This window comes from Hyaena hyaena, unplaced genomic scaffold (assembly GCF_003009895.1).
Source record: "Hyaena hyaena isolate Hyena2069 unplaced genomic scaffold, ASM300989v1 scaffold_301, whole genome shotgun sequence".
Taxonomy (NCBI): Eukaryota; Metazoa; Chordata; class Mammalia; order Carnivora; family Hyaenidae; genus Hyaena; species Hyaena hyaena.
The window spans coordinates 1,684,131-1,706,179 of NW_024080932.1; positions in this window are offsets into that span (position 1 = coordinate 1,684,131).

A 22,049-nucleotide genomic window follows, 5' to 3' on the forward strand; every position below is an offset into this window, starting at 1 on the left:
AAGTTCTTGAGCTCTTCATCTGAATCACACAAAAGCAAAAATGACCCACCCAATCCAGTATTTGAACTGCTCATTGAACCAAGAGGAAAATCATAACTAGGATATTCTATCGAGTAAACATTAGCTGGGGCAGTTTTACTGCAGCCATTAAGGCAATTTAAAGAAGAAAACATCTTTACACTACATTTAGGAAGATAGATTAATTATGACATGCTTAGAAACCATTAATATGTGTGGATGCCTATCAAGTAATTATTCAAACCCACACATTCACAAGAAAAATAGGAAGATTCTTGCTAGAAATTTACATATACAAATTTGAAAAGTTCATTTCTAAACTCTGCTGTGATTTATACACCCACATTTTGATAATTTGAATTATGTATTAAACACATACTTTAAAAATACTTGTCATTATAATACGCTTTACACAACAATGTGTTATATTTCTTGCTGGGAATTCATTGTTAATATATATTTATAGGACACATTCAAATGTATTAAGAAATGTAGATGCATTTATTGGTAACAAATGAAATTAATGAAGCATCTGTGAATGAGATTTTAATTTACTGTTACCTGAAACTTAATAAAACCTTAAAGCTTGATTTATAAATTCATCAAGATGCTAAAAATGAGGGTTTTTTTAATGATAGGAGAGAAGGAAAATTAACATTTTTCTACTTTTCTCCTAGCATAAAGCATAGTTTACTAAAGACTTCAATATGAATATGACATTGCAGTGACTTACAAAATAAAAGCAGTCAGAATCTAGCCTAGACAACCTACCAGCAAAATTGTGTGTGTGTGTGTAATTTCATATATATGAAATTGACTATGATAGCTTCAAGGCAGCACATGGAGGTGAGACAAAAGAAAGATAATCAGAGAATAAAAACACAGAGCACAAAGCATTAATTGCGGTATTATTTAAAACACCATATTATAAAATCTCAATGAATCCTAATGAATCAGAGGATTTATTTGAGCCTGACAGTGGCTATGTACTTCTTAAAATGAAATCAAGAGAGATTAGAAAAAAGGAAAAAAATTAAAAAAAAGGTCCATCTTGAGCTTCAAAATGAGGAAATGAAGAAGCACTGCCTGTAAGGCCAGTGGAGAACTTGCAGATTCGTTCTGATTTCACCAACATATTTAACTCTCTCCAAAGCTGGGTCTTTGTTTCATAGTCAAGTCATTAGGCTCCACTCTTGGCAGTATTTTCTCAGCCCCTAGCTTTGTGTTCTGTTCTTTATTTCCTTTTCTTCCACATAGAAATGGAGACTTAATAAAAGCATATTTTATTTCCAATCTGCTATTTCATGGTTCTTGCCCCGATAATCATTACTTTTCTTTATTGCAAAACAATTTCATTTTTAAAGGCATGCATCTTGAATGACCGTATTTATGTGCTGGCCGTTCCCTAAATGATAGCAAACTTCCCTTTAGCAACTCCAGCTCTTCTCTGTGGGCTGGGGACAAGGATGGATTGAATGATTGATGGGCTTCATTGGTGAAAGAGGCTCCTGGTTTGCCTCCCTTAGGCCAGAGCTGCACAGCCTAAGCAAAGTGGAGAGTTGATAAATTACTCAAATATTTTTGCCCAAGTTACTCTTGAAGCCCCACAACCCTAAATAGATCTGAGAACAGAGAGGAAACGCTGATATGATTCCAAAGAACCCAAATCAAGTCCCTCTGAAGCAGAATAATGTCTTCCTCTACCATCTCCTATGGAAAATACTTATGGTCACTACCAGTAGACTCAGGGTCAAGTCTTCACTGTGAACCCCCTGTAACCTCTCTTTACACTTTAGTTTCCTCACTTGTAAAATGTGAATTAACTCTTTCATTTAATCACTGCCTAATACATGACAAGTGTGTTGCCCTGCCTCCATGAATGAATGAATGTATTACTGAGTAAATATCAGAGAGTTTAATGATACGTCCCCAGATGGTATAGGTAGCAAGTAGTTGAGCCAGCATTCCAACACATTTGGGGGTTCCCAGTACACAAGTCTGCCTCTCCAGGAGGATTTGGTCTGAGGGATATTGCACCAAAAGGTCGAAAGTGACAAGAGCCAGATTGTCTGCCCAGGGCATTATATTCCCTTCTCTGAAACTTTGCTTTTTTACAATTCCTGGAACAATTCCTGTTTTACACTACACTGTCTGTACACATAAAAGTTAAACTTGTTTTCAGTTTATTTGTCTTGGTGCACCCTTAGCTGGCTGAGTGACATTTCTCTTATCCCTGCTGCTTTCTTGAGCTCATCCTGACAAGGGTTTTAATGCTGATAAACAAAAAAGGGACAGACAAAATACAAACAGAACCACATCTCAAGGATTACTCATAGGGAGAAGAAGGAAGTCACATCAAGTCACCCTGGAGTTAGATTTTACTCTTCTATAATTTTTATTCTTATGTAACTAAAGACAGTCATGGGCTTGGAACCTAGCTTAAGAGTAGCCAGGAGTTTCTATATTTTTCTTCATCCATGGCTAGACCGTCTTTTGATATCCTTACCTTGTGAATCAGGTAGGAGTTTCTCTTTTTCTACAACATGTGATGAATCTCAAAAAAGAACACTACAAAAATTACTGTGAGTTGCTTTCTCCTTGTACTCTGTTGGCAAGACTAAAGCCTCAAGCATTTCACATTGTTTAGCATTGTAATCACCAGAGAGGGCCTGGATCCTTACATTGAAAATAAAGACTTCTCTATGTCAAATATTTTATCACGTCTGTTTAAGAATATATCTTAAATGAACCAAAAAACACCTGTTGTTCAGATCCCTGTGATTCTTTTTTTATATTTATCTAGCTCATCAAATTTATTCCTGTCTCTGAGTTCCTTATCTCTGTGAATGACCTCACTCTCTACCCCACACCTGGTACTCTTAGTCAGAAACAGGAAGGTCATCGAACCTTTACTGCATCCCACTGCCATTTTGGACCTCAGCATTGTCCTTTCCCATTTTATCTATATTGCTTCTCAAAGAGCCTCATGGAGGCAGTTTTAGCCAGTTTCAGGCCATCATATTGACATAGAATGGTCTCTCTAAAATGTGATGGGATTATTATATTATTATGTTTGCAAACCTCCAGTGGACACTTTACCTCCCTAGCCTCATCCTTGCCATTAGCCAGTTGGTACGTTCCACTCCATAGCCAAGTCCCTGAAGGGGTATCTAAGAATAACAATCTTTACTCATGTTGTTTCATCAATCTGGCACATCTCCTTTGCCCTTGTCCACCTAGGAAGGCCCTCTTTATCTCTCCAGCAGCATCTTATGTCATCTTGTCTGTGAAGTGGTGTTTGTTTGTTTAGCACATCAGATAAAATTGCACTTTTGACACCCCTCTCCAAACTCTCTCAGGGCACTTCTATCACCACATTGTACTTATTTGTCTGGTATTTGGTTTCCTCCATTCCACCGTGATCTTGTTGGGGCAGGAATCATACCTCATCTTTATATCTCCAGTGTCTAACACCAGGCTTGGCATTTAGAAGGTATAAAGTAAATATTTGTGGAATAAATAAACAGAAGCACAATTCATTTTCCAATTTCCTGTCATATACCTCAGAACAACCCTTTCAAATATTCTAGAAAATTATTTTCATTGTCTCAGATTTTGCAATAACTCAGACATCCTGTCTATAACACTTATTAATCATAATAACTTTGAAATAATTTCTCTGTGCAAATATTCAGGGTCTCATCCATAACTAAGTGAAATACAGTCTAAAATAATCAATCATTATTTTCTAAACCAAAGACTCTGTAATTAAGGAGTCTATCAATGTGCCAACAACTTGTGGGTCTAGAAATTAATTTTTGTTTGTTAAAGGACCCTAAAGATAATGTAATATGGGCCCATGGTGAAATGGATTAATAAATTGCTTGTCTCATTTCACTTGCTCTTTTCTATTTAAATTCTTTGGGAAAGTAGGAAAATCTTACAGATTCATTCCTTTAAAAATTTGACATGATGGAAACTTTTCTCCCCCCAAAACCAGAAGACTCACCATTCCCACCATTATCCTGTTTATTTGTATTGGATTGTAAAATGCATGGCAGGAGGAAATGAACACCTGAACATTTAGGTCAGGTGATAATAGAGAGGTTATTTCATTTAGTTTTCTGTTGAGTTCCTTAATTCAACAAACATATGTCATGCACAAATTGTTATATCTCTTTTGAAGATGATACAAGCTGAAGCCCAGAGAATGGGTCTTTATTGGCCTTGGGCTTCACAATTAGTAAATGGAAGCATCAGGATCAGAACCCAAGTCTGTCGAACTCCAGAGCCTATGTCCATTCTGCCACAACTTCGGTTCATAAGCATTTGATTCTAAAGACCTTTTTTTATTTGAAGTATTTCCTTAAAGTAGCTGATGTGAAGTTGAAGGAAAGCCCAAAAAGGCCAACATTCTTTTTAAAAGATTTTCATGACCTGTAACTAAAGCTTTCCTGAGCTTAAATAGGACTTGGCGACCATCTCATCTAGCCCTTTCATTTGAAAGATGAATGAACATTGCCTGTCTTCTACAGTCCATTCATTTACTTATTTATTCAACCAATATTCATGGAATATCTACTATGTGAGAAACTGTGAAACATTTGTGTTAAAACATTAAACAAGACAGATTTGCTTTTAAGTCCTAATGAAAATCAAAAATTTGCTTGAGAGTAATTGAATGAAAAAAAGTTAAACAGAAGACCCTGAATTGTTATAAATGTGGGGCTTATTTGATGATACTGATGTGTTAGGAAGCTCATTTTTCAGACCAGTGGAAGATCCATCTATAACACACATCACATCATAAAACTATCTCTGTCCCAGAAAGAACAGAGCTAAAACGTAGCACAAGTTGGGAAGAATGAAAAGCATTCCATTTAGAGAGGTGAGACAGTGGGTAATATACAGCTTTCCTTTTCCATGAAGTCCACCCTGATTCACTCTTTTTAGATCAGGTGTTTCCTTATACATGTCTGTTAGGAACCTGTATTTATCTCTGTTGAGGCATGCATCACTCCTCTCTGGTTGTAAAGTAAAATACTTGTTGCCACTGCTAGGCTTCCAATCTTCCTGAGGTCAGGAACTATGTTTTCCTCATCAGAGTACATCAGGAGCTTAGTATGTTCTCAGTACTCACTCATTGACAAAATGGATGAGTAGATGTATCAGTGAAAACATTTGGCATACATTTTGGAGGGAAGTGAGTTTCCTTTATAATATTAAGTTACATAAAGTGAACATTAATGAGAACATAAGCTAAAGCCAGGGATGCAATACGTTAATATTACAAGGGCTCTGAAAAAGAGTGTGGCCAGCTTAATGCAGACCAATGTGAAAAGGAACATAAGAGTAAATAGAACCAAATCAGCAGAACTTGAGAATCACAAGAAAGTAAGTCCAGAAGATTCACCAAAAAAATTTTAGAGCTAATAAATGAATTATATAAAGTGGCAGGATTCAAAATCTATAGAAATTTGTAAAATTTCTATATACCAGTAATGAAGCATCAGAAAAAGAAATTAAGAAATCAATCCCATTTACACTTGAATGAAAAAGAATTTAAAAAATACCTAGGAATAAATTTAACCAAGAAGGTAAAAGACCTATGCACTGAAAATTTAGACATTAATGAAAGAAACTGAAGATGGGTAAATATTGGAAAGATATTCCCTGCTCATGGTTTGGAAGGGTTAATACTGTTAAAATATCCACATACCCAAAGGGATCTATAGATTGAATGTTATCCCAATCAAATTTGCAATGGTATAATTCATAGAACTAGAACAAAATTTCTAAATTTTGTTTTTAACTACAAAGGATCCCAAATAGATAAAGCAACCTTGAGAGAAAACAAAGCTGGAGGTATCATGCTGCCTGATTTCAAACTATACTACAAAGCTATAGTAATCAAACCAGTATGGTATGTATACAAAAAGAGACACATATGTCAATGCAACAGAGTGAGAGCCTAGAAATAAATTCACACATAGATGTACAAATACTCTGTGACAAAGGTGCCCATAACATACAATGCAGAAAGGACAATCTACTCAATAAATGTTGGAAAATTGGACAGTCACATGCAAAAGAATGAAACTAGACTACCACCTTATACCACATACAAAAATTACCTCAAAATGAATTAAAGACTTGAACATAAGACCTGAAACCAAAAAATTCATAGAAGAAAACCTAGGAGGTAAGCTTCTTGACATTGGGCTTAGTGATGTCTCTATGGATCTAACTCCAAAAGCAAGGGAAACAAAAGCAAAAATAAATAGAACTATATCAAACTAAAAAGCTTCTACACAGCAAAGGAAATCATCATTTAAATGAAACCATCATCACAGCAGCCTTGTGAATGGAAGAAGATATTTGCAAACCGTATATCCAATAAGGTATAAATATTCAAAATATACAAAGAACTCATACAGTTCAATGACAAACAGACAACATGATTAAAAAATGGGCAGAGGATCTGAATAGAAATTTCTCCAAAGAAGACACACAGATGGCCAACAGGCAGATGAAAAGATTCTCAGCATCACTAATTATTAGGAAAATGTAAATTGAATCCACAATGAAATATTACCTAACACCTGTTAGGAAAGCTATTACCAAAAAAATGAGAAATAACATATATTGCCAAGGATGTAGGGAAAAGGGCACCCTCATATACTACTGGTGAGATTGTTTGGTGTAGCCACTATAGAAAATAGGCTGGAGATTCCTCAAAAAATTAAAAATAGAACTGTATATGACCTAGCTATTCCATTTCTGGGTATTTAGCCTAAGCATAAAAAAAGCACCAATTTGAAAAGATATGTGTACCTCTATGTTCATTGCAGCATTATTTGCGTTAGCCATGATATGGAAGCAGCCTGGATAGCCATCAATATATGAATGGATAACGAAGATGTGGTATTTTTATAGAGAAGAACATATACCATATAATTTCACTCATATGTGGAATCTAAAAACAAACAAACAATAAAAGCAAACTCCTAGATATACAGAACAGACTATGGTTAACAAAGGGAAAGGGGGTTGGAGGGTGGGCAAAATGGTTGAAGGGGGTCAACTGTATGGTGGTGGATGGTAACTAGAGTTGCTAGTGGTCACTTTGTAGTGCATATAGATGTCAAATTATAAAGCTGTACACCTGAAAGTTATTTTGGAAAAAGAAGGCGGCCAGAAGAAACTTCAACTGATATAATTGCTCCATGACAATATTGTTAACAGGGTTGAATAGTTCCCTAATGAATAGGGAATTAAAAGTTTATATCAGGAATACAATCAGCAACTCTTATGGGTGTTTCACATAATTGCACTTGAGATAATGATATAGTAAGCTGTATGTGGCTCTTATCTCAATAGTCTTTATCTGTTCAATCAATAAATACTTTTAAATTGTCTTCTACCTGTTAAACAGTGGTATATAGCAGTGCTTAAGAGTAATAGGTTAAGTAATTTTTGACTAAATATTTTATGGTTGTTGCACGCATATGATAAAGGAGTTTTTTCAGATAATGGTGGAGATGGACATATGTGTTATCAGGATCCCAGACCACAACTGGAGCTCAGATTGGACAAAACCAGCTAAGTCACCTTGTTTTCAGAACATTACCTTTGGACAAAGCCAATATCTTGTCTGGATGTACCAGATGTTACCATTTCTCATTTAATCGTCACATCATTTCTCCCTGCGACAGCCAGATTTATCTTCTAAAGCTCATTTGCATTTTAAAATGAAGGTTTTATTTCTGATTATAAAAGTGAGATATGTGGGAGGTGGATGGGTGATGGACTAAAGGGATGAGGGGTATTAAGGAGGGCACTTGTTGCAATCAGCTATGAGTGTTATATGTAATTGAGGAATCAGTAAATTCTACTCCTGAAACCAACACTACCCTATATGGTAACTAACTTGAATTTAAAAGAAATCTTGGAAAGAGTAAAAGTGTGATATGTTCACTATAGAAAAATTTAAAAGTTCATAAAACTTAATGTCTTGGAGAAAGTCCCTGTTTACATGTTGCTGTATATCCAGAATTATCCTGTTTTTTTTTTAAATGTAACAAGCTAATCAATATAGTCCTTAGTATCCTTTTATTAATTACTATACTATACCTTTTTTGCATGTAAACATCATTATATTTTTAATATTTGTTTTTGGGAGAGAGAGAGAGAGGAGAGGAGAGGAGAGAAGAGGAGGAGGGGCAGAGATAGAAGGAAAGAGAATCCCAAGCAGGCTCCCTGCTGTCAGCACAGAGCCCGACTAGGCTCCATCTCACGAACTGAACCATGAGATCATGACCTGAGCTGATATCAAGAGTCAGACACTTACCTTGTTGAGCCACCCAGGCGCCCCTCACCTTTATATTTCTAAATAATATGCTCTTGCTTAGCTGTCTCTTTTTCATCTATAGTACCACCTGTTGAGTTCCTAGTGTGAAGACAAGATCCAGTTCTTTATATCCAGTTTTCCTCGTCAGATATTCCATTTCCCTCTCCCTCTCTGCACATTGCTAAAAATACTTGATTTCCCTTTGCCTCCTCCTCCCCCCATCCACCCATCCTTCCTCTCTTTCCTCCTCTCTTCCCTCCCTCCATCCACCTATCCATCCATCTGTCCATCCATCTACCTATTAATATATCTATTTTTCCCTTTCTTTTGAGCTGGTCAGTCTTCCCAGTAAATAACCCCTCATATCTTCTATAATCCTAAAATTACTAGAATTATGGAAGCCAAACAAGGAAAGGGGGCTTGAGGTGGAGTCTCAGCTTTCAGTCTATAGACATTCACTTAATCTCTCTCTTTTTTGGTATTTTGTGTCCTTTAAATCATCATCTGGGCTTTGTGGCCTGAGGCCTGGATTTCTGCTTCACTTTCTCTAAGTATTAACCTGCATTCCTCTGTGAAGTTGGGGAGTGGTGGTTACTTGGTCCCACAGAGTAGAAGAGGTTACCTGGGAATCTGAGCAACTTCATAAGGACATTTGAGAAGCCCTCCAAAGGTCTGTCTTGTGACTTGTCCTGTCTTCTGAGACAGCTGCAGCGTACAGGTTCAAAGCCCGCTCACATTCTCAGAGGCAGAGCGCTTGCTTCCCTTCACTCCACCAGCTATCTGCATTCTAGTGAGCCTTCACTCTTGCACCTGTTTTTCTGCCTTCAAAATCTGTTTCCATTTTTTTTCTTTTATTATTTCCTCCTTTGTTCTTCTTTTTCTTTTAGGCTTTTTCCTTTATTTAAGTTTCACTGTGATTTTAGTAAAGTATTAAGGATCATAGACAAGCCGATGTGTTCAGTCCGCCATGTTCAGCAGTCAGGTGTTGCTCCATTTCACAGAGAAGGCAATTAAGGCAATTAAAGAGAGTTTGTAGCATACTTAAAGTCACGAGGTCAGTGAATTAGCTTGTGAGGGAGATGCTCTTCCTAAGGAATTAGCTGACTCTGGCTTTAAATCTGGTTCCCTGATTGTGCAGTGTTTTCCCATTTCCTTTGGATATAACCAAGCCATAGCCCTTTATTTATTAGTCTATTCTAAACTCTGAAGTCTGAGGAAAGATATATGTGATTTCTACAGCTTCATTTTCACCCCTCAAATTCATCCTTAATTTATCTCCTTGAAATCCAGGTAAATAAAATATTGTATATGAGTGATGTAATGGCTTCAGGCCAGAGTTCCCTGTGATCCTACTACAAATCTTGGATGGGCTGTTTCCATAAAGCGTCCCCGCCCACCTCAAAAACACACATAAGCCATCATTAATCTCTTAAGTTATGAGTTGTGTTATCATCTCAGATTGATGCATTCATGTCTGCATGAAGACAGAGACCACCTGGCTGACCTTTCAGGGTTTCTTTTTCCCATGAAAATATTTTGCAAAGATTCTTTTCTCCCTGTCTTTTGGCACAACATTGTTTGTGAACCGTAGTGTGTGCTTAAAAATAAGTTAATGAAAAAAATGAGTTAATGCTGATTGTCAAAGTTAGGAGGGATCATGCTGATTACTTAGTTTGCATTTGTGCATTCTTTTGTTAATCTTTCTTTTTCACATTGCCTCCCTCCCCCCACCATTATATTATAATTTTTTAAGTATACAGCATAGTTGAAAGCAGTTGATAGTCAGCACCCACATACCTGTAACCTGGTTTCTGCCATGAACATTTTACTTGTGTTTTAAATCCTATATCTATCCATCTATCCATCATCAATCTCTTATTTTACACATTTTCAAGTAGATCGTAGACACCTATATACCTCCCCAACTACTTCAGTATGCACATTACTAACTAGAGTTTAATATTTATTTAAATTATTTTTTCATGTAAAAATTTATACATAATGAAATGCAAAAATCTGAAATGTACATTCATTGAAATTTTAGAAATGCATTTCTTTACTGATCTCTTGTGGTCTCTGCATTTATTTAATTCAATAGATTTATTTAATAGACTATTTAATTCAATAGTCAAACATATCCTTTGTGCCAAACATTAATGATAGCGTGTATTAATATGATGTATGCTAGACAGAGAAAACTGCTAATTCTCACAGTGGAAATCTGGGAGTTAAGCAATAGGGAGAAAAGTGTTATAGAAAGCATTTGTCCCTGAAGAAGCCTATGAACAAAAGTACAAAGAACGGGGGAAAAATGTATTCTGGGGCAAAATGAGTTGTCTTTTATAACTTGAGCCCAGTGAGAGGATGTGTGTGTGGAAATGGAAAGGATAAGAGATGTACTTGTTTTAAAATCCAAAATTCAAAACTATGTATATGAAACAAATTGGCAATAAATGAGGTGCTTACTGCTGTAGCACTGAGCTGAGCAGAAGGTCTGTGCTTCCTCAGCTGGTCATTCCTGAACCAGAAATGACACTTTGACAACTCATATCTACAATCTGTTTTATTTCATTGGTAAACTGCTAAAATTCACCTTTCATATGTGTTTGATATCTGACTACACATTTGCTTCCAGAATGTCTTAATATAAATAAGTTTGGGGAAGACAACTGAGTGATTATTCTAATGTGAAAAGATCACCCTAAAAAATGCTTTGTTACTTAAATTGAATTATAAGTGCATTTACTACAAACTGAGAGAAAAGGGGAGATATGAAGATTCAAGAGGAAAACTTAAAATAGAAAATGGAAATAAACTCCCTTTGGATTTGTGGATTTATTACTTTGGATGTAACGGTGCAAATTTTGTCATCATCCATTCATTGACACAACATGCTCTGATGACAGATTCCTAGTAGGGGTGCTAGGGTGTGTGGCCCTAAGTAGGGCACTCTCCAGTTAGCTCTCTGACTTCACTGCATGAGTTCAGGATCTCATTTCGGGCAACCTATTCTTTCCGCATCATAACTTTATCCATCTATCCTGAATGGTTTGTTAAAATGCAAACCTGTTTATTCTTTCATTTATTTTAAAAAATTTAGTGAGCATTCATTGTGCAACTGCTACCAACACATCTTGTACCTTCTACAGTAATGAATACCATGCTGTACTGTTATTAAATATGTTTAAAAAAGGAAAACAAACTTCTGAAGAGAAGAACTGAGCCATTTGTCTTTAATCTTGAAGTCATACACACTCCCCACCCAGAATATGTAATCAATGAATTTTCCTTACCTTGAGTTCTGTTGTTTAAGGTAGAGAGTATTGACTTGATTCATAGAACAAGACAGATTGTTGAAAGACAGAGTAGTATAAGGGAATTATTTTGGATCAGGAAGGATGGATGGGATTTGCACAAAATCAGAGTGGAGGCTAGGAAATCAGAGGTAGAGAGAACTATATATACAGAGAAACAGATATACCTGAACATCGTATGCTTGGGATCAGCAACATTGATCCCCTTTGGTACTGGTGTACCTTATTTTTTAAAATTTTTTAAATATTTGTTTTTGAGAGAGAGAGAGAGACAGAGAGAGAGAGAGAGAGAGAGAGAGCAGGGAAGGAGCAGAAAGAGAGGGAGACACAAAATCTGAAGTAGGCTCTAAGCTCTAAGCTGTCAGCACAGAGCCTGACGCGGGGCTCGAACTCATGTATCAGGAGATGGTGACCTGAGTGAAAGCCCACCACTTAACCAGCTGAGCCACCAATGTGCCCCCTGGTGTACCTTATTTTACTTTCTTCTCTGCTTTCTAACCAAAGTTTCAGTTTTAACCTCATTCTTTCTCCTTGATATTGCAAAAAAAGGAGCAGAGGAAGGAATTCAAGAAACTGGCCAGAGAGCACTGTTTTTCATCAACTGAAGGTACCCCACACTATCTGATAGTAGAGATTTCCTAGAGAATCTTTAATAAGCCAAAATGACATAAAGCAAAGGAGTAATTACTTTTAATTTATATGGAAAAAGTTTCAGCATTCTCAGACCCAAAAAATAACCTCTCTTAGGCTTTTCTGATACCTTAAGACACAGCTTGATAATGGATGCACAAAATAAATTGAGATAAAGCACAGATGCTCACAGGCACATTTCAAAGCTCTGGTGGCTGGATGCTGAGATGCTGAGTGTGGTTCCCAGGGAAGGAGCTTGGCAGTGTAGTTCGAGGTGTGCTTCTTCCATAATGGTTCTCTGCAAAACAAACACTGAACACTGTTTTCAATATTCTTTCTTGGTAAAAGTGAAAATCCTCTTCAAATTTCTTTCAGTTAGCAAAAATGGGTACTAATATAGGACTCTCATAAGACGAATGTGACATAAAGTACACTTTCAAGAGGTGGGGTTACCTGTACATCTATCCACTCATCCATAAATCCACCCATTTCCCCCCACCATTGTGTATTCATAAAGCCACCCTTATATGATTTAATCTATTTTAATCAATTCATTCAAAAGAGCAATGCATACCTAATTCAAAAAAAACAAACAAACAAACAAACAATATTTTCTGGCCAAAATGTGAGTTGAGAATTGAAGAACAACATTAGCAAGGCAATAAAAGATTGGGAAAAAGGTTACAGGCCAGCCAGTAAATGATTCTATCAATTGCACTGACAATGAGCATATTGAAGGATTTGTAAATAGGTATAATAACTAGTGTCAGATCATTCTCTCCAAAATGAGAAGGACAGGAATTCAAATGACTCTCTAAGATATCTCTGCCAGTACAAAGCATGCCTACAGCTTCATCAGGCATTACTGATTTCCAGACACCATGTTTTACCTGGGAACAGAATCCATCGTTATAATGGGCCATTCAGACCCTCTTTTAGGAATAAAGAGCCTATTACCTAGCTACTGAATGTTCCACTGGCAGATAGTTCTCAGCAGTAAGTCCTCTTTGGGAAGTGTCTTGGCTGAAGATAACTTCTTTGCCCAACTGGAGCAACCTGTAACCAGTGTTCAATTGGTACAGTGTTGTAAAGGCCTGTGTCTCCACTCTGACTTTCAAGTGTCAGAGCTCCTCATGAAGTCATTGAAATACTTTGCTGAGACTATAGTGCACTTGACTTCTCTATCTATCCAATTCTGCTTCCTCTCCCATCCTTCCACCGATGATGATCCCAAGAGTGCTCCATAATAACTTACATTAGTCTCCATTTTAGGGAATGAAACCTGCAGTAGAAATGAAACAGGTGGGTTATCCAAGGAAAGCTTAGACAGATGCACAGATGCACATGATCTACTGAGATACCATAAGTCCCATCCTGCCCATGCAGGAAGTGACTCATGATTTTCTGAGGCCGATCTAGTGGAAGGCACACCAGCAAAAAGCTTCACTAGCAATGGAGCCACAGCCAGAAGCCCAGAAAATCAGTATATCAATGTGAAGGCAAGCCTTCCACATTATCCAGTGTCTTTAGTTTACTGATGAGGAAACTAAAGTCTGTAGGAAATCCACTGATGAGGCAGGATGGTATATCCTGTCATTGATTTTATGGTTTTTCAATGTATGTTTTTGTTTCATGTGGAGTAAGTAGGCAGTTCTCACCCCTATGGCAGGAACAAGGGGAAGTCTGAGAATGAGGATTTGAGTAGCACTAGGGTCTTCATGCCTTAATCAGATTAGCAAAGGCAGTTCTCCCTGTTTGATATCTCAGGCTGGGTAATATGGGGAGTTATATAATTTTTTTCCACATATTTAAGGCTTATTCTATAATATACACCGTGATCTGCTACCTATCCATGTATTCCTGTCTCAATGCATCCATCCTTCCACTCACTTCTACAGCTCCTTTTAAATATGAATGTGGGCAGTGACTTGAATTCCCATCAATCTCTTCTTGCTACCACACTCTTTCCCATCTGTTTTTCTCTCCACATATGTTATTAACAGCTCTTTAGGTTATTTTGTACAATTTTTAAAAGATTAAGCAAGATAAAGATGAAAAGTAGGATCTAGGGCTTCCAATCTAGAGATTCTGACACCAGTAAATAGATGTGTAAACCAAAATCACAGATATAAATAAGTAGTTAGGAAAGGGAGGATTTGATTTGAAAAAAAAAAGAAATATTGCAATTTTACATATACAGATGGAGATAGAAGGTGAAACATATTGTAAATCATTTAAAATTTAAAAATTTCAGGTTAAAAATTATAAACTTAATTCAGTATCCAATGGGAGCCAATAAATGTTTCTGAAGATCTTGAAAATCTGGTGGTGGTGTGAAATATTAAATAGAAACGGGAAAGATTGAGGGTGAAAAGCCAGCTGAGGAGACTGTTGCAGGTGTTGAAGAAAGAATTCATGGGTAACTGGAGAGGAAATAGAAAGAGGAAATGATATTGGAGGTGGTGGAAAGATTGAGTTTAAAGGAGGTGAAATGGTGCATTTATGACATAGGTCCATTGTTTGGTATGAATTTAACATCTAAATCACATTTACCTTAAGGGATACATTAGGTGTATGTGACCTAATTTATGTGGAAAGTACTGGCAAATGCTAGTTCTACTGTGATTTAGAGAGGGGAGCAGTAGTGGTCTAGAACCACCTCCATGTGTCTCACTTAGATGAATGGGTTGATGGATGTGGCTTTTCCTGAAATGAGAAAACTGACAAGACCAGAATCTTAGCTCAGGCCTATATAACAAAATGCTATGATATCCTTAAACAACAGACATTCATTTCTCATAGGTCCCGAGTCTGGGAAGTCCATGATCAAGGTGCCAGTCGATTCTGTTCTTGGTGAGGTTCCTCTTCTGGCTCAAAGATGGCTGCTTTCTTGCTATGTCTTCATGTGGCAGAGAGAGTGAGAGCTCTGGTCTGTCTTCTTCTTCTTATAAGGACACCAGTCTCATCATAGAGATCCCACCCTCATAACTTCATCTAAACCTAAATACTTCCCAAAGGCCCCACCTCCAAGTACTATCACATTGGGGGTTAGAGCTTCAATGCAGGAATTTTGGGGAGACACAAACATTCCATGTATAACAACCAGGAATGGGAAATTACAATTCATCTTTGAACAAGTTGGTTTGGAGGTTTTTCACAGCACTAAAATGGAGATGCCCGGTTGTTGATTGGATATATGAGTGGAAATTAAAGAAGGAACTTATCACAAATGAGACAAATTTGGAAGATGCTTCCACGAAGATAAATGAAACCATGAAAACTGACACCAAGAGGGAGCTAGCAGAAGAAAAAGCTGTGCCTCCTGAATACTGAATCTCATGAAACAATAAAGATTATAGTTTGGGAAACAGGGTGGGAGGTTTCAAGGAACAAATATAATGAGCCTTTAGAGAGACTTTAATGGAACAGATAACATGAATCATGAAGAAACACAGAGGTCATAGAAAGAAATGTGTAAAAAGAATATGTAAGAGTACTTAGGGGTCTAGGGGTGTTGGGGATATATACTGCATAGCAAAATTTCCAAAAGTGGTCTCATATGGAACACCAGCCCCATGAATTAGCTCCATGAAAGAAAGATTATGTGGAAAGATACTTAGGGGATTGCCTCGAGCTCTGACATTCTTAGAGACTCATGAAGTAAATCACCTTATTAAAAGCTCTCAGAAATTTAGCAGTAGAGCAAGTTGTTTCAGTCAACATTTTAGAAATATATTAGAATAACAGACTCAGTTACCCATCTTCCTACTCAAATATCTCTAATCAAATTAGTGTCTTTAGGTCAGTTTGGTGAATATGTGCCACATGTTCAAATCTCTCTGGAAGACAGAGAATAGACCAATGCATTGCCAGAGATCTCAAGGAAAATAATTAGAATGAATTGGTAGGAAGGAAGTGAGATGGTAAGTGATAGAATTAAGGAGAGAGAGAAGCATGGGAGGCAAATGTAGACTTTTTTTTCTTCCCATGGAAGGAAAATATGGTGATCATTTGTAAGGATACTATGCTCAAGGGAACTTTTATGTTTTACTTTTTATTTATGAAATACTCCTGGACTCACAAGAAGAATGTATGGGAAGGTCCCATATATCCTTTGCCCAATTTTCCCCAATGGTGGCATCTTATATAATTATGTACAATATCAACAATAGCAAATTGTCATTGGTACAATTCACAGGATTTATTCAAATTTTCCTAACTATATATGCACTCCTTTGTGTATATATATAGTTATATACAATTTTGTCATGTGTTTAGATTTGTGTAACCACCGCCACTACAATCAAATCAAGATACAGAATTTTTCCACCATCATAATGCTCCTTCGCTTTATCTCTTCGTAGCTAACTCCCAGCCATCCTCACCCCCATCCTAAAGTCTGGCAACTAATCTTTTCTCCATTTCTATAATTTTGTTATTTTAAGAATGTTGTATAATGGAATTGTATAATGTGTACCACTTTGAGATTGGCTTTTTTCACTCAGCATAATTCTCCTGAGATCCCTCCTAATTGTGATGTGTGTCAGTAGTTCATTCCTTTTTCATTGCTGGGTAATATTTAGGGGATAGATGTACCATGCTGTCTTTAACCATTCACCTGTTGAAGATCATTTGGATTCTTTATAGGTTTTGCCTATTATGAATAAAGCTTCTATAAACATTCATGTACAGAGTTTTGTATGATCATAAGTTTCCATTTCTCTAGGATAAATGTCAGAGTGCAATTGCTGGGTCATATAATAGTTACATATTTAATCTTATAGGAAACTGCCAAACTGTTTTCCAGAGTGGTGGTACAGAGTTATATTCCTACTACCAATAAATGAGTGACTCATTTGCTCTTCATTGTTTCCATTGTTGATATTTTCTCTATTTTTTATGTTAGTCATTATGATGGGTGTGTAATGATATCTCATTGCGGTTTTAATTTGCATTTCCCTAATAGCTAATAATGTCGAACATCTTTTCATGTACTTATTCACCATCAGCATATCCTCTTTGATGAAATAGTTTCATATCTTTTGTGCATTTTCTAACTGAATTGTTTTTGTTACTTTTTTTTCTCTTGAGTTTCAAGAATTCTCTTTATATTCTGAAAATTAATCTTTTGCCAGAAATGTGGTTTGGTTTGCAAGTATTTTCCCCCAGTAGCTTGTCTCTTCATGTTTTTATCAGGGCCTTTGAAGGGCAAATTTTAAAATTCTTGATGAGGTCCAATTTATTGTATTTTCTTCTTAGAACTTATGCTTTTAGTGTTAAGTCTAAACATTTTTTTAATCTAACCATAGATCCTGATGATTTTATTCTGTTTTTCTTTTTTTCTAAAAGTTTATAGGTCTACATTTTTCAGTTAAGTTTGTGATTTGTTTTGGGTTAATTTTTATACAAGTTGTAAGTTTTGGGTCAAGGGTTTTGTTTGCTTGTTTGTTTTTGGTTTTGCATATGGATGTACAGTTGCTCCAGTAACATTTTTTTTGAAAAGGCTATTCTTCTGTGCCTTTGTCAAAAATCAATTGGGTAGTGGCACCTGGGTGGCGCAGTCAGTTGAACATCTGACTCTTGACTCTTGATTTCAGCTCAGATCATGATCTGAGGCTCATGGGATTGAGCCCTGTGTGGGGCTCTGAGCTGAGTATGGAGCCTGTTTAAGACTTTCTTCCTCTCTCTTTCTCTCTCTTCCTCCCTCTCCCGTACTTGTGTGCTCTCTTGCTCTCTCTCTCTAAAAACAAACAAACATCAGTTGGGTATATTTATAGGGGTATATATTTGGGTTCTGTCTTCTGTTCCATTGCTTTGTCTTTCCCTTTGCCCATACCACACTGTATTAATTACTGAGGCCACATAATAACCCTTAACATTGCATAGGGTGACAACTTTATTCTTCTTTTTCAAAATTGTCTTTTTTTAAGTTTAAAAACTTAACTGTTTTAAGTCTTTGCTTTTCCGTATAAATTTTCGAGTAAGTTTCTCCATGTCTCTATCGGGAAAAAAAAAAAAAAAAGATCTTGCTGGGATTTGTTTGCAATTGCATTAAACCTATAGATAAATTTTGGAAGAATTGATGTCTTTACTGTGTTGGTTCTTCAAAGGAGTGTTTTTAAATAGTTTGTTTTGAATTGGGACATCTGCAGTTTTAGCAGAAGGAATTAAAAAGATAAATGTGTGTTGTTGAAGGTGGAATCATTCAGGAAGCAGAGTTGAGGATGAGGGCTCAGATGGAATGGCTCAACTGAAAACCTCAGACTCTAAACCAATAAAAACTGGGAGACAGAGAACTCGAGGGAATTTCCTGACCAAAGGAGAAAGCCATGCTTCTGACCATGAAGTGAGAACTCTAGATCCAAAGAGAGATGAAACTCCTTCTGGAGGATCACATCCAGTTGATACCTCCAATCCAATGAGAAGAGGAGATGAGAACTATTCTGGGAACCCATGTGGACCATGCTATGCAGTGAAGGGGCAGCATCTCTGAGAGACAGAATGTTACAGAGGGAGACAGAAATATCCAGGAAGCCTGTTGCTGAGGAATAGAAGTTGGGCCTCAGAGGCTGCTCAGGGATCCTTTTCTTCTACTGTTTTGCCTGAAGCATCTGTGATGCAAGAGATCAGAGTCCTCTGTCTTTGGGTCTCACTTGCTGCCTGTTTTTTCTGCCCAACTTCATGCCTAACTACTAATGCTAAGTAGTCACACATATGGCATGACCTCACACTTATAGCCATTCTTCCTAACTAGTGGCCCACATCTGTACCCACCTGGCTTTGCCCTACACAAGTTACTTAGTTTGTTGTCTAAACTACTGATATCTAGATAAGAGTAACATTGTGAAGAGTTCTGCAGGCATGACTGAAAAAGCAATAAATGGGAAACTGATTGAACAGAAGTTTAGACTTTCTAGTGGGAACTCTTATTGTAAGGGTTTTGTTTGTTTGCTTTTTCATTTATACCTTCTGCTGTGTTTGCATCAAAGTCATAACCCTCCAACCCCCATCCTAAATTATAGATTGCAGTCTTCTGGTATCTAATTTTTCCCTGATAAGTTTTTAAACTTGATGCCACCAACTGTTTCTCCGCCTTTTTTTTTTCTGGTTTTTTTTTTTTTTTTTTTTTTTAATGAGAAGTTAATCATAGCTTTTATGGCACTTAAAATGTCTCCATATATAAAGTAAGCTGTATATAAGCAGCCCCAGTGTGAACAGACTCAGCAGAGTTTTGAAGTAAGACACTCTGGTATGTAAATCACAGTTAAACCACTTCACACCTTTGTAACCTTTGTCACTTTGTCTCCGAGACTCCATTTCCTCATCTGTAAGGTGCAAACATGAAAACCTGCTTCATGATATTGTTGATGGGGTTCAGTGAGACGATGTGATGGGAATATTCTAAAATTAGAGTGCACAACATAGTGAGTGTTCGGGCAGACACAGCATTGAATGCTTTAAAATGGTGAATTTTATGTTATGTGAATTTTATCTTAGTGGAAAAAAAAAGTTTTATAAAAGTGCATAAAGCAATACCATACACTTGGAATGTATCCAGTAGGTCCTATTCTCTACTCATCAGGTAGAAAGTTATAGCTGCTGACAGAAATCTTGGAGCCTTTTGCTTTGGACCCAATGAGAATCACTTAGAAGCAAGTTTTGAGATTCACAAGAGGACCAGTAGGGAAATAAATGAGAGCAGAGTGGGAAGGATTTTCCATGTCTGCTGATCATCCCAGCAGCCAGCCCCTGTCCACGCCAAGGGTCCAGAGGCATCTTTGGCTTGGATTGTCCCTGTCCATTGCTTCCTCCCAGACTTGCTCCTGTCCTTAGGGTTCTTGCTTAAGAGGGGGAAGGGTAAGGGCAGCAGAGCAGGGCAGACTATGGCTTTCAGACTTTGGTCTCCAAAGAACTCCACAAGCAGCTGGAAGTTTTCATGTGGATGGTGATAGTTCACACTTAAACCCATAAAAAATAAAACAAAAGCGTGGGAGAGGAAGGGTCAGTGAAAATAAACATCTTTTCTGGAAGAGATCCCACAGCTGGATGCTGATGCAGCATAGTGTCAAAGTTTGGAAACTCCCAAAATGCAAAGCTGTGGTCAGGAGAAAGAGAAGCAAACTCCTACCCATATGTCCCCACCCTTTTGTGGTGGCCACAACCCAGAAATTAAAGAGGAATTTCCTTAGCATTCAAATTTGTCAAAGGAACTCCTTTCAAAGATGGGAGGTTACAAAAGCAAGTTTGGTTTGGTCGTGGAATCAGACAATATGTTGGGGTATGCAGCCAGGAAGGTGTGTGTCTGAATACAGGTTCTACCACTTAGCTATGACGTTGGTCAGATCACATGACCTTGCAAGTCTTTAATATCCCAGCCTCTGAAATGGGGTCATTATGTTTACCTTGATGTTTTCTTGAGGATATGAAAGATTCTGAATGTGAATAACATAGTAACATCTGCCCCATATCTGGCCCACTGATACTGTTGCCATAAGTTCAGTCCCTTGACTTCCAGTCATCTTTTGGCACTCTGTAGCATGGGGATGTTCACAGTATGGCAGACTTATTTCCAATTGATGTTTATAGGTATTATCAGCCAAGACAGAGAAAGAGACATCTGATATCCAGCAGGAAATCAGATAAAAATACTTGCCATTTAAAGTTTGCAAATAAACCTCTGTGGAATAATAGCCATGATAATAATAATTAGGTTATTGTCAGTGAGAAGGTGGTACTTCACAAAGCTTGTCATACTGCCCAGAGCTTTCATTTTCAAAGAGGAAATTGTCAGAATAAATTTGCCAGTAGTTATTATAATGTACTTAAAACTAAGCCAGCCCCTGCCTCAGTGATTTCATCAACAGCTTCCTTGAATATATTTCTGTGCTTTACCTTGAAAAGACAGATAGGATCCAAAGGTTAAACCACAGGCTGTAGTCACCTTCAGTGATACCCATCCTGAATGGGGAGCAATAGTCCAGACTCAGCTTTACTTTAGAAATAGAAATCGCCCCACTGCAAAAAGTGAAGACAAGTTGATCTCTGATATTCAGGAAACCTTACGAAGAACCCCAAATCTTAAAATAGGTAAAAACAAAACAGCTATGTATAAAAACTGCCAGGCTGAGAGGTCAAGGAGGCAGGAAGTGGTGAGGAATCATGACAGGGAGCTAGTGAGCCCAGGTGAGATCCTTAGGGATATATTCATGAAAATTCAGTTCTGCTGGAGTGATTCCTTTTAGAAAGTCTCTGTCCCAGCCATTGGGGCTCACAGAGTACCACTCTGAGCCTGGTATTGGACCTAGAACATCAATATAAATGTCTCCTTTCCTGCCTATACCTTCTAATGAGGGCTTAATGGCATCAGCCAATTAGGCGATGAGAACAAACACAATGTGCTCTGTTGGGGATGCAGAGACATGCGCTACGAGTCTGCTACTGCCTTCCAAGGTAAAAGAAGTTAACAATTTCATGTGTGTTCCTCAAGATCTGCAGTACAGTCTAAAATTTAAAATACGTCTGTAAGACATTAAAATTCCTAGGGTTAAATCATGCCTCTTTACTAACAGAATGACCTTGGGCACATGACTTTGCCTTCCTATATCCTAAGTTCCTCATCTATAATATGGGGTAATACTGCAATTCCTTATTGATTTTATGAAAATGCAGTGAATGAATTGATTGAACTAGGAGGCACTCAGCAAAGTATATAGACATGGTGGCTATCTTCACCTGTA